The 12,366-nt window shown below is 39.3% G+C and overlaps 1 pseudogene across 1 annotated transcript in view; it reads left to right on the top strand.

Moving 5' to 3' along the window:
- Nucleotides 1–11,843, top strand: part of LOC309694281 — a 129,699-nt pseudogene extending 117,856 nt beyond the window's left edge. The window contains exons 13-17 of the transcript XR_014280785.1: nt 1,747–1,839; nt 4,502–4,583; nt 4,668–4,777; nt 4,953–5,145; nt 7,386–11,843. The product of XR_014280785.1 is annotated as an uncharacterized misc_RNA (transcript). The remainder of the gene's footprint in view (nt 1–1,746; nt 1,840–4,501; nt 4,584–4,667; nt 4,778–4,952; nt 5,146–7,385) is intronic.
- Nucleotides 11,844–12,366: the final 523 nt, after the last annotated feature.

Genomic DNA, 12,366 nt, shown 5'->3' with positions numbered 1-12,366 from the left:
CTGAGCTTTAAAATGTACAGTGGTAATAAAAACCGAGAGAGGCCGACAGTGATCCCTAACTGTTTTTAGGGGCTTGTTCAGATTAAACAGAACAAGATACAAATCAATTATAACATGTTAAAAAACATGTTTAGAAGTGACCAAAGTCACATTTTGGCAGGTTGAGTCAAGTTTGCTTTGCTCAAAAATGTCTTTTATCTGCAACATATTACTCAGCCCCAATTCAGAATATAAACCCAGATTGTCCAGATAGGCTTCACACCCAGAGAGACCCGCAAGGTTCAGTTTTAACCAGCCTGATCAAGTTTAGTTATTCATTGTGCACTGCAAGCCCACTCTACACAATACTCCATCCTAAGCAAAGGGTATCATTCAGGCTTTGTCATGCTGTTCACTTTCTGGAATCAGTACAAATCTGATCTGACTTATTAGATTTCTCACTAAGAGGCAGGAAGAATCCAGGTTACTTAACTCTGAATTGTTTAACCTTCCCTGTATCGGTCAGCACTGGATGGCACTACCACAGGTAGAAGCAAACTTTTCTGGTTGATCACAGGCCTTCTACTGAGGGAGATTCAAGATTCAATGTCACATCAATCGGATCACTGAGCTCTTTGGCCCCACAGTATGGTATGCCTTCAACACATTAATTTTAGGACAGCCTTCTTTTGCAGTTTGAGGTTAGCAATCAGGTAGGTTCTCAGTCATCCAGGTCATGGTAGTCTAAGGAGCTTGGAAGGAAAGTGACTGGACTTCTTAAAGTTTCATGAACCCCCAAAAAGCAAACGGCATCAGATTTAAATTGGATAAGTATAATTGTTTTCTACTTATACCTCAAACCTATGGTGTATGGCAAAGACACTGCAATAATTCAGAGAAAACTCTAACATCAGACAACCTGTTATGAGCAAGCACTTGGCAACAGTGGGAAAGAGAAACTCCCCTTTAACAGGAAGAAGCCTCTGGCAGAACCAGGCTCAGGGAGGGGCGGCCATCTGCCGCAGCCAGTTGGGGTGAGAGAAGAAAGACAGGACAAAAGCAATGCTGTGGAAGAGAGCCAGAGATTTTTACATTTCAGTTATGTATCTCATTTGTAGCCAAAGCTGAAATACTAAGGAGAGAAGCTGACCATATAACATGTTCTTCCAGCTTGTAGTGTACTGCTGAAAGCACTTCAGACAGAACAACAGGTTTTTCTGCAAACTAGTCTATTTTTGAATCTTTTTAAAACCACCTTGTGCCCTCTGTTGTTCTGAATCTGTCACTTGCGGTTGCTTTTTTGCTTTGCTTTTAGCAGCATGTGTTAACACAAAATTACTGTCCACGGCACTCTTGCATGTACTCTCTCTCATCTTTGAGTGTTTGTCTTATGCTTTTTTTTGTAGCTATTGCTGTTTATGGAAGCGCTCTGTTGTTATTCACTCAGTATTCTCATCTTTTGCTAATTATGCATTCATTTTTGTAAGAATCTGCATTGATTCTTTCTAAGAATGTTTCCCATTAACATTCTCATTTTGATGGTTTGTCACATAATGTACCAAAAGCATTTTTGCTGTCTCATGTGCAAACCATCAATGAGCTTCTATAAAAAATGAATAGCAAAAAGTCTTCCATACTTACAGTACAAGGCTACTCTGTTTCCTGTCAACTAAACCTGCCAGCTGATCAGCTTTCTTTCTTTCTTTCTTTCTGTCTTTTTTTCTTTCCTCATGTTGCTTGTCTGTGTGTCTGCCTGCTTGTCTTTAGGTTCAGATAGTGCACAAAAAGCTGGACTTCAGCCACGTCACTTCTCGCTGTGGCTCCAAGGACAATATCAAACATGTCCCTGGAGGTGGCAATGTAAGTACTCCTGAAGCTGGAAGGAGACTCTCACATTTTATGCTAATTTAACCTAATTTGGACTATCTTGCTCTAAAGGTTGATCAGTTGGGAATGCCCCTTGTGCCTTGTACACACCTAGCAGGTGTATTTGTTACAAAGAGATAAAATGGGAATTTATGTTCTTGGTATGTAAATCAGGTCCATCGTTGGGGGATGCATATTGTATTGGGTCCTTATTTACACATTCATACAGTATTGCTCTTGCAAAACAATATTCCTGTTCCTGTTTAAACAATTGCCAGATAATCTCATAATCTCATCGTAAGAAATTGAATCAGTCTGACTTATAAACATTGTACTGTCCTCCGGTGTTCTCTGATTGGATCTCTTCAAACAAATTTAGTAAATAGGAGCACCCATAAGATCTGAGACTGACAAAAATATTTACAAGGTTCAATTCCAAAAATGCACTTTGCTGTTTTGCCTCTTGGTTTAGTTTAACGTTCAGTAATTGAACTGACCGCAGGTGCTCATGCCTACCCTTTCAGGACTTGTTTCTACCTGGTCTGAAAACCTGCTTCACTATCGCCATCTCGCACAACCACAGAGTATATACAAAATATTAATTTAGTCTCCAAGTTAAGCCACTGTAGAAGAGCCTTTAAACCTCTAATGGCCATCAGGGGGCAACTCCTGTAGTCGAAAAAGAGGTCTGATTGTACAGAAGTCCATTAATACATTAACCTGCTGCTAACTGATGAGATTATGTTCTCAATTTAGAGTAAAACAGTTGATAAAGCAGGGTATAACAGCCAGATTGTCGAATCTGATGAATGAAAACCAGAGTCACTGTGACTGTTTCCATCTTACACATACTGTAGTCTATCCTCAAAACCACCACTTTGCTCTGTCAGCTCAAATAAACTGGGTTTTTTTTTCAGTGTGGGGACATGCAGTCATACTAAAAGGTCATGGTAAAAAGAAAGTATACCTTGTGTCATTTTTACTTACTAGTGCTTACCAACTAAAACAATCATTTGGAAGTTTATTGGGATTTGTCTATACACAGCTCTCTTAAGATCTGTTATAGATTTGCTGGTTTGCTTGGGATTATTGTCCTTTTACATTAAATCAATATGGCCAAGAATTAGCTGTAGCAGGCCTCATGTTTGACTCTAGAATACTTTGGTATGTAGAGCTTTGTGGTTGACTCATGGTGACGACATGGTGCCCTGAGGCCTGTACTATGAAGCAGGATTTAATCTTATCAAGGTAACTTCAGCGTTCATCCTGAGTTTTCTATACTAAGAAGATTATTCATTTCTTACTGGAGTATATTGCCATAGAAACTTATGCTGTGAACTTGAACTGCGAAGAAGCTGGTTATTTTCAGATTAGAGATCAACAGGTATGAAATCACCACTTGCTGACCAACAGCATTCCCCGAAGGCTCTTTGGACCTCTGCTGTGAGAGTTTGAGGGTTTAACATTTTTCAGCTGCATCTAAAGTCTTCGCATTTCCCTCATGAGCATCAATATTAAACATAGGTTCTTAGATACAACTTAGCATTACTAAAACACAATACACAGACATATCAAGTTTGTACATAGACTAGGCCTAGCCTTTTTTATCTTAAGTCTTTACTCGCAAACCTTTAAACAGCGCTGAGTCTCCAGGTGAGAGATTTAAAAACTAAAGCTGTTGGGAGCAGGTTATGTTGAGAGTGTTGGTTGAAAATCATCTGGATGTTTTCACTGTTTCTTTTAGTTAAAGCATGTTTTATACATGATGTAATACAGTTTCTATGCTGGGGGTTACATTTTACATCTGCAAGCTGCTGCACCTTAGTAGAACCACTGAATGAAGCACAAACTATGTCGCATTGTCTTGGAGATGTGCATGAATTCGTTTGGTGATGAAATGTTACAGTGGATAAAATAATTATTTGAGCTCGTTCACTTAAAAAAGACATAAACACTGTCTAATTTTTATGGTGGTTTCATTTTAATGGAAAGAGACAGGATATCAAGGCAAAATCCAGGAAAAAAAAACACCAGCATTTACATTTTCTGTATTTACTTACATCACTGATGTGTTTTTATAGTGGAAGATGACATTATGGATATTTAAACTGACTTTTAAGGATTTTAACTATTTGTTTATATTCTTTAATATCCATTCACATTAGGGTAAGCTACGGGTCCAACAAAAGGTTTTGACAGTTTGTGTTACTAATAAAATTTTATCAGCAGAGTTATGGTCATCTCATTCTCCAGTCTGTCATCTTATATGTGAATCTGACTGATTTTAGCACATGTTGTGAGGCAGGTCATCGTGCCAGCTGCCAACTCTACAGTCATGGTGTGACTAGTTACAGCTCGTCCTGATTTATCTGCACAAACGGAGCGCTGCCGAACAAAACAAAAAGGCACCTTCTAAAATAATGAAACGGGTTAAAACAGGAAATCAAGCATGATTGGTAAAAAAAGCTGTGAGTCAATTTCACATACTCTGTTGCATTGTCAGGAATGTCACGCCGCTATATGAATGCGGCAGATGCAGTATAATGAATGATAGCGATTTTCTAAAGTGGCCTTGAGTGGACGCTGAAGTGAAAGTTGCATTGTACTGAATGACTTAGAAAATAAAAAGACAAGATTTTTATGTACTCCACCCCAGGTGCAGATCCTGAATAAGAAGGTTGATGTGAGCAAGGTAACATCCAAATGTGGCTCCAAGGACAACATCAAACACAAGCCAGGTCCATCCCAAAACATTTGTGCTTTTTCTTGCCATTAAACCCAAATGGCATCATATTAATTTTTCCTTATTTTTTTAATCCCAGGTGGTGGTGATGTGAAGATTGAGTCTCATAAGCTAAACATTAAGGCTAAGTCTAAGATTGGATCCGTGGACAACGTGGGGGCAGGAAATGGACAGACCAATGGACAAAAGGTCACTCTTAAACACAGTTAAACATGTGTTAGCAGCTCACAGAAAATTACCTTTTGTGGTTCTGCTGATTCATTGTGCCACTACTGGCCACCATGTGCCACCATGAGTTTTCAAACTTTGTATGCCCATGTTTCTGTCTGACCCCTACGAACTGTGTGTTTATTTTTGGCTGCAGGAAGAGAAAACTGAGCAGAAAACATCATCACCCCCAAGTGGCACTCAGACAACAGGACCAGGAGTCACTGCTAAGGCAACAGCACCTGGAGGTGTTGCTAAGGAGAACAGCATGAAGGAAACCACACCCACTCCTTTTGGGGGAGATGGACTGAGGGAGCCCCTCAGTGCAGAGAAATGCATCACTGAGACAAGTGGGTGTAAAGGCACACACTCACACACACTGGCTTCATTTTTTATTGAGAATGCATACAGTTTACAATTATGACAGGTGTGCTACTGAAGTGCCAAATAAATGAGAATAGGGTTCTTAATCCTAGCCAGTCACTTCACGCTATGCTACTCATATCTGCGAACCTTTAATCTGTAAATGTAGGGACTTTAATCTGGATGGTTCATGTGTACAACTATAAGAAATCTCAGAAATTTTTTTTATTGTTCCTTAAAGCTTTTAATGCTGCTGCTAACACCTGTAAACTAATGTTAACAGTAAGTTGTGGGTTAAAACTCTTTCTTCTGCTCACTTTTTAATGCTTTCCATTGTACATTTGAAGTGACAATTACACTGTTATAACTTTGTTTGAAAACAATCAATAGATAATTTAACCAAGATTTCTAACTTTTTATGTATTTTCCAACGCCTGGCTGGAGCAAACCTCTCCAAAGTATTACAATCCCATCTAATGCTGCTTCAGTATATAGGAAAATCCACAGCTTAAATGGCCTACTGTGTCACTTATTAGCAATATGTAGCTTGAAAGTCACTGCTCTGAGAATTTGCAAAAACTCAATTGTAGTGTATTCTGTTGCATTCACTCTGTTTCTGTTTATACTGTGGATATAACACTGCTACTGAACCGCAAATGCCTTGCTTTGAATCAAGGATTTTCTTTAGTTATTTATCTGTGTCACCTTGTACCACCCAGGCATAATTTCTGCCTGAGCTATTTTGATAGTGCTTTAGATAAGGCTACCTTAGGCTACCTGCCTGAAAGCCTGGTGTTATTTGCTCAGAGCCACTTGTGCTGACTTTCTAAGAGATCTCGCCTATCAACACAGAATAGCACACAATTTGATTGTTGCCTGCAGGTGCAAAATAATAGTCTTAATACACTTTCAGCATCTGAGGAACTTAAGATTGCTATTATCTTTATGGCAATATCTTCAAAACTACAGAAAAATTGTCCAATGTGTGGTTTTATTATAGTTTGCAGACTTATGTTAGCATCTGTATGCTTCTCTCATACTTGCTGTATTCAAATTCAGCAGTCCTCTTTTACTTTCTCACTTTCTATTTCCAGTTAATAGGAAATGAATATGGCATTTTGGTCTTTGCCTTTCTGGGGTTTTAAAATATGCATGACTATATTTGGACAAGCAGGCAAAATGAATAGCTAACAGTAACATTAGCTGGTTAGGTTGGTAAGTAAGATGACAGAGAAAAACCCCAGCTCAAAACAAAATATATGTAAACTGAACACTATTTTCATATCTTTTAGTGTAACCAGAGAGTGAATATGTGGTCATATATAGTACTAACATCTCAATCACAAGTCTCTGCCAGATTCTATCTAAAAGATATAGCCTGGGAGCCAATGTTGAAGTCCCCTAAACCTACAGTCCTTTTAATGAAAAGCAGAGGGTGAAGGTTGGCCTTTCAGACAGTATGAACATGTAGTTTCCCTCAGATCTTTCTCACAGTGGTCACATCCAGTTTCAAAACAACAAGATGGGGGAACGTGGAATGTTTAAACTAACAAGGAAGTCATGCCACAGTGGCTACATCCATCTTTTATAAAATTGGGTGATTTGTAGAGAACCAACATTGCTTTATTGTTGTCATGTGTCATGAAAAGTGAAAAGAAGTACAGAGGGAAGCTACAGCATGACAACAGTAATGGGGTTTTTCAACATTAAAGCATATACACCTATTCTTGTAGACCCCTAAAATAAAAATTATGAATAGTGGTACATGTACGATAGGAGTAAATTAAAAATAGATAATGTAGATAGTGTGTGTTTATGAATGAATAACCACATATACCCGCTCCCTGCTTACATGTCGGATAGAGTAGTGAAGCCAGCTCACCTTTTTACCAAATTATGAAATGAAATAATGAGGAGACCTTCAGAGTGAAGATGAGCCAGTCATGGTGGATAAATTCATCTTTACCACAGCTTTACCACTCAGACTCCCCGAGTTCAGAGGGACAACAGACTGTTGCTGTTGCTAAACTCATCTTAATTGATGAATGGCTGTAGCACTAATACAATTTTAAAAATGTCATTTGCCCCATAATTCATATGAGCTCACAGCAGACATCAGCTAGAGCCTGTAAGGCTGATAAAAACAACAAACTTGTTTTTCATCCTATCATTTTTTCTTCGTTTTGCGCTTCATCTGTTTTTTCTTCTTTAACTTGTCTCACCTCAGACTGAGTCCCAATGACCCGCAGATTTTGGCGGGACACGCATGGCGCTCGCTGGCCTGCCAATCAACTACCAACCAACTACCACGGCGCAGTCACTTTCCTCTGATCCCGCCCTTCATCTTGCCCACTGCAGCACCGAACTGACCGATCGCCTCTCAGTGTTTCTCTGGGATCTGCCTGCCAGCTTCCTGCTACCAACTCTGACCTTTGGCCCCTTGTCACCCTTGGGTTGCCCCACCTACCACAGAGAAAAGTAATTGCTGTTTGTCCATGTTTCTCTGTGCAGGTTTCCACCAGCTTCTCCACTGATGCCATTTCCTTGTAAGCACTGACTAAGGTCATTCCAACCTTAAAGCCCAAATGTAACAACCCCAAAGCAATAATCCCACAATCAATCAATCAGTGCTCTATTAAGTATCTTGACCATAGCCACTTTTTCTCATAGAATGTTCACCCTACTAGTGAAAACAGTTGCCTCAGATCACAGTAATGGAGCTTTGTTCTAGACCCTCTGGCAGGCTTTGACATTTAAAAACCAAACTAACAAAAACAGCACCATTCGTAGGTCATCAGACGTCTCATTACAGGTCAGTCTACAATTCATCACACGTTACTTCTCTTGGTATCAGTGCACCAGTTTGTCTCTTCAGAGTTCTTCACAATAATGATTCCTTGAATTTTAATATTATGATGTTTGTAGTCGTGGCTGCAAAGAGCACAAAATGAATCTGGTCTCGAGCGGCTATGAAGAGAGATGTCTGGAAGCAAATCTGAAGATGGATTTTAAAACCAGTGCAATAGCATCTCAAAAGTCAGATGGTTTTAGTACAATTGAAATCATTTAGCGATGTAACTCGTGCATTATGAAGGCAGCAAGAGGGAGGATACAGGAGCTCTGCTGATACTCTGGGTGGTTTCGGCTCAAAGAGGATTTGGCACAAAAAAATCTGTGTTTGATCTCAGAGCCAAGTGTTTTTAAAGTTAAGATCTCTCTAATTGACCTTGAAGGAGTGAATATAAATTCCAGCTGAATGAGTGATATTGAAGGATGGTAATAAACCTTGAAATTAAACAGAGTGGCACAGAACACATGCACTCTATAATGTAATGTAGCACTTATGATGGACAGTGTCAATCACAGTGTCACAGGATTCTTTCTAAACATTCAGTCACACCAGCACATCAAATGTCTCCATTTCAGAGTCATTATAGTGTAGACCTGTGGAATCTGTGTGATGGTCTATGGTTGGCATGTCCATACAGGCCAAATGGTTCCTTGCAAATTTTCACTGCTGACTAATAGTAAGCCGTCTTGACAATGCTGAGAGAACAAAGCAGTTTTCAACTGAGGAAGCTACTGTAGGGATCCAGCTGTTTTTCAACATCAGCTTTTATTTCACCTCGGTACGCTCGGGAGCTTTTTTTTCCTTTTCTTAGTACTTGATTGAAATTATAGGGCACAATCTCTGGCACAGTATAAAAAAATGTAGAAGCTTAGAGAGCTGTTGTGATGACTAACTCTACAGCATGCTTTCTGCTTGCTATATTCCAGGCCACCTGCAGTATTAAGTCATTTGAATTTGTTAACATTTGTTCATATATCAGGATATACTAACAAAAACTTCTGCTTTAGATAAATGAGTACAATTCTTTTTCTTTCTCTGTTACTTACTGTCCACATTCTCCAGAGGAAGTTGAATACTTTGATTTGCAACCTCTTTTCCCAAAAAAGGCAGAAGACTTTGTAGATCATTAAAATGTCGTTTGGTGTTAAAATGTTCATTTGAAAGCATATTGTTGAGATATTCACTCAAGCTGAACTAGGGTTTAATGAGTCACTGTTAGCTTTATTTAACCAGGAGAGCAATTAAGAACACTTTGGGTAAAGGCATTTAAAAGGTAAAAGAACATTTCTACACACCTGAAGCCATTTCTACACGCTCACTGGTGATACACTGCCCCATAGTGGCAGAGGTTTTACTTACATTTTTCAACAATTACAAAATGTTCCTTAAGGTGATCCAACTTTTTTTGAAAAATCCTGCTGATGTTAAAAATGTAATGGCTTTTGCAAAGCACTGCATTCTGCATTTATTTACATTTTACACATGGCCAACTTTTTGGAAATGAGGTTGCAGATCAGTCCTCTGCAAAGTCATCTGATATATCAGCACTGCGGATATTTTGTTTTGGGATGGTGAAGGTATTCAAGTACTAGCTTAATCAACAGCTATTTCAAGACATACAAGTCATTATTTGAGCTTTGAAGGGTACTACACTTAAAATCAACATCATTGTTTGGCTCCTGCACTGATTGCAAACCTTCACACCCACTCATTCACCTGCACCCATCATGAGGGACCTCAGCAGTCACCCTGAGCTTGTATGGCATTTCCTGGTCATGTGGTTGACCCCAGTGGAGGGTTTGGGGCTGCAGACCAACATTCTCTAGTTAAATCCTCCCTCCTGCTGGTGCTTTGTAGAGCCCACTCCATAAAACCATTTAGTCTCACACACATAAGCACAGACTGATACAGGAAAGCACACATATGCTTGCTGGTGTGCATACACAAATAGACACACAAACACAAAGCACCACCGAAAAAAGGTGGTGTGCTGACGACAAGGCATTTCTCTGTTCTGGAATCAAAGAAACTCTTCATTGTTTTCCTTTTTTTGTCTGTCTGTTATTTTGGTGGTCCATGCCGATATTGTTCAAATAGTGATGAGCTGTGTCAGTGTGATGTTCCTATTATACCATTTTCATGATGGTATCATCGCCTCATTGCACCACCTCCTCATCTGTCACCTCTACCTGTGTCTCACTCCAGTTCTCTGACAGCAATACAGTGTAGGGAAAGCCTCCAGTTACCTGCACATGCACAGGGCGTTCAGATAGAGAAGGACAGACAACCACTGATGTTATCCAGTAGTTATGAGAGGAGAGAGATTGCGTAAATGAAATAATGTATTCATGGCTGATCTAACACCAGAGTTTCCTTTGTAGTGATTTACTTATACTAGACTGGACTGTCTAGTAGATTGAATTTACTGAGCGCTATTTAGCCACCGTGACTACCCACAGTAGCAGATGATGAAATGCCTTCTCTGGCGTATAAATGAGTTTACCCTACATCTGTAGTGTAAATAGAAGGAGCTAAATAGTTCTTGTTTGGTTTTTTGCTTAGTTTGTGTGATTTTTTTTTAAAAAGTTTTGTTTAAGTAAAAACCTCAAAGTTAAAAAAAATGTAAAAATTGAAACTCTTAAAGTAAACTGGACAGCGGGAACTGCCCAGCTCCAACATGCCATGAATGCAGCAGTATTTCAGCCAAGCACATCCGAGAGGAGCCTGCAGATACTATAATGAGGCCCACTGAGTGTAAGCTATAAAAATAATGCGCGGGATCACAGTACACACACAAAAAACCTGAATGGCTTAATGCTTTATAGGAAATAATCAACTGAAAGCCAAGTGTGCTCATTTTGTTGTAATTCCAGATACTATCTTAAGAAATCAAACATGTCAGTTTTAGGTACAGTTTAGATTCTAATAAGCCAGCACTGTGATGTGACTTTGATTTGCACACTGAAAGCATCGCTCCGTATCAGCCCGGTAATACGGACAGGCCCCGTGTGCTCAGTGTGCATTAAAAGGCTGGGATGGTCTCTGCTGAAAACACTGAGGGATTAGTGACATGTCTGTGGCGTGCTCCCATAGTTGTCAGATGTGTGAAGTGTTACTACTGCATCCATCCTGTAGAGAGTGCTGCTTAGCCTCTGGAACACTGATAGTCTGGCTCTTAACAAAGGCTGAGTGAAAAAGCTTACGTCACTATTAGAGATGCTGCAGAAGGCTTCCATTCTGCCCTCATTCAAGCTATCACTATATTATTGTGTCTGGAACACTAAATATTATCATAATCATACAAATTATGTACAGTTCCCCAGAAAACTCTAAAGTCTCGTGCACTTGAACATAGTCTTGTTCATTTTATTGATGCACTTAAGTGATATTAAAGTTGCTTCACTGTATGTTGGTAAACATTGTCAGCAGTGTACTGTACATGTGTGCTTCTGGGAACAAAACAGTTTTGGTAGCTAGATGACGTTATAATATTCAAAGAGCAAGTGATCAAATAGTCAACAATTAAGACAACTAAAAGCACCATTTAAGAATATTCAATATTGTGTTGTTCCCTCCAGATCATTCCCATGCGTTGCCTAAAAGTAACATGTCTTACATGACATATGCGTGGGTCATATGTGAAATTAATGATGTGAACCAACTTTCTTCTGGAGCAGAAGAACAAAAGTATGAAAGCACTTTGGGTTGTGGATCGTGTATATATAAGAAGTAAGGTGTAGCTCCATGCGTGAACATCTGGTGGGATGAGCTGATGTTGTGTGTCTAGACCTGGATTTTTGTGGCATTGTACTGTTGGCTACGATGATTTGACGCTCAGCTCTCCAGTCTGCTCTCATGTTGTTCCTGTTAACATTCCCTGTGTCTTATTTTCTGGCCAAGCTGCAGAGTAACATTCTGTAAGAAGTCCATTCAAGGTCTTTAATGACCTTTTGGAGGAGCCAGTGGGCCCCTTGTTTGATTTATTCTGAGAGCGCTGACTTTAAAACTATCTCTGGTCAAGAACAGGTTTCAGTGTTAGCATACAGTGTGTTAATGTTAGCATACAGTGTGTTAAATAACAAAAGCTGATGTTATGAAATCAAGACTGTTAAAATGGCCCTTTTATAAACATGTTGAGCTCCATATTTATATTCTTGGACTAGAGTAGAGTTCAAAATAATGCTTGCTGGTCTTTTGCTTGTGCAGTCCCTCACTTCATCCTATACCTGAAACAAGCCTTTAAATCAGCTTTGTTCTGATTGACGGATCCTATGATTTGGACAAAGTAATCTCACGATTTTTTTCTATTGTAAGGTAAATATTCTAAAGTAATACAATTCTAATGTTATTCAAGTTA

Source organism: Aulonocara stuartgranti (assembly GCF_965226115.1).
Source record: "Aulonocara stuartgranti genome assembly, chromosome: 18".
Taxonomy (NCBI): domain Eukaryota; kingdom Metazoa; phylum Chordata; class Actinopteri; order Cichliformes; family Cichlidae; genus Aulonocara; species Aulonocara stuartgranti.
This window is presented reverse-complemented; position numbering and strand designations above follow the sequence as displayed.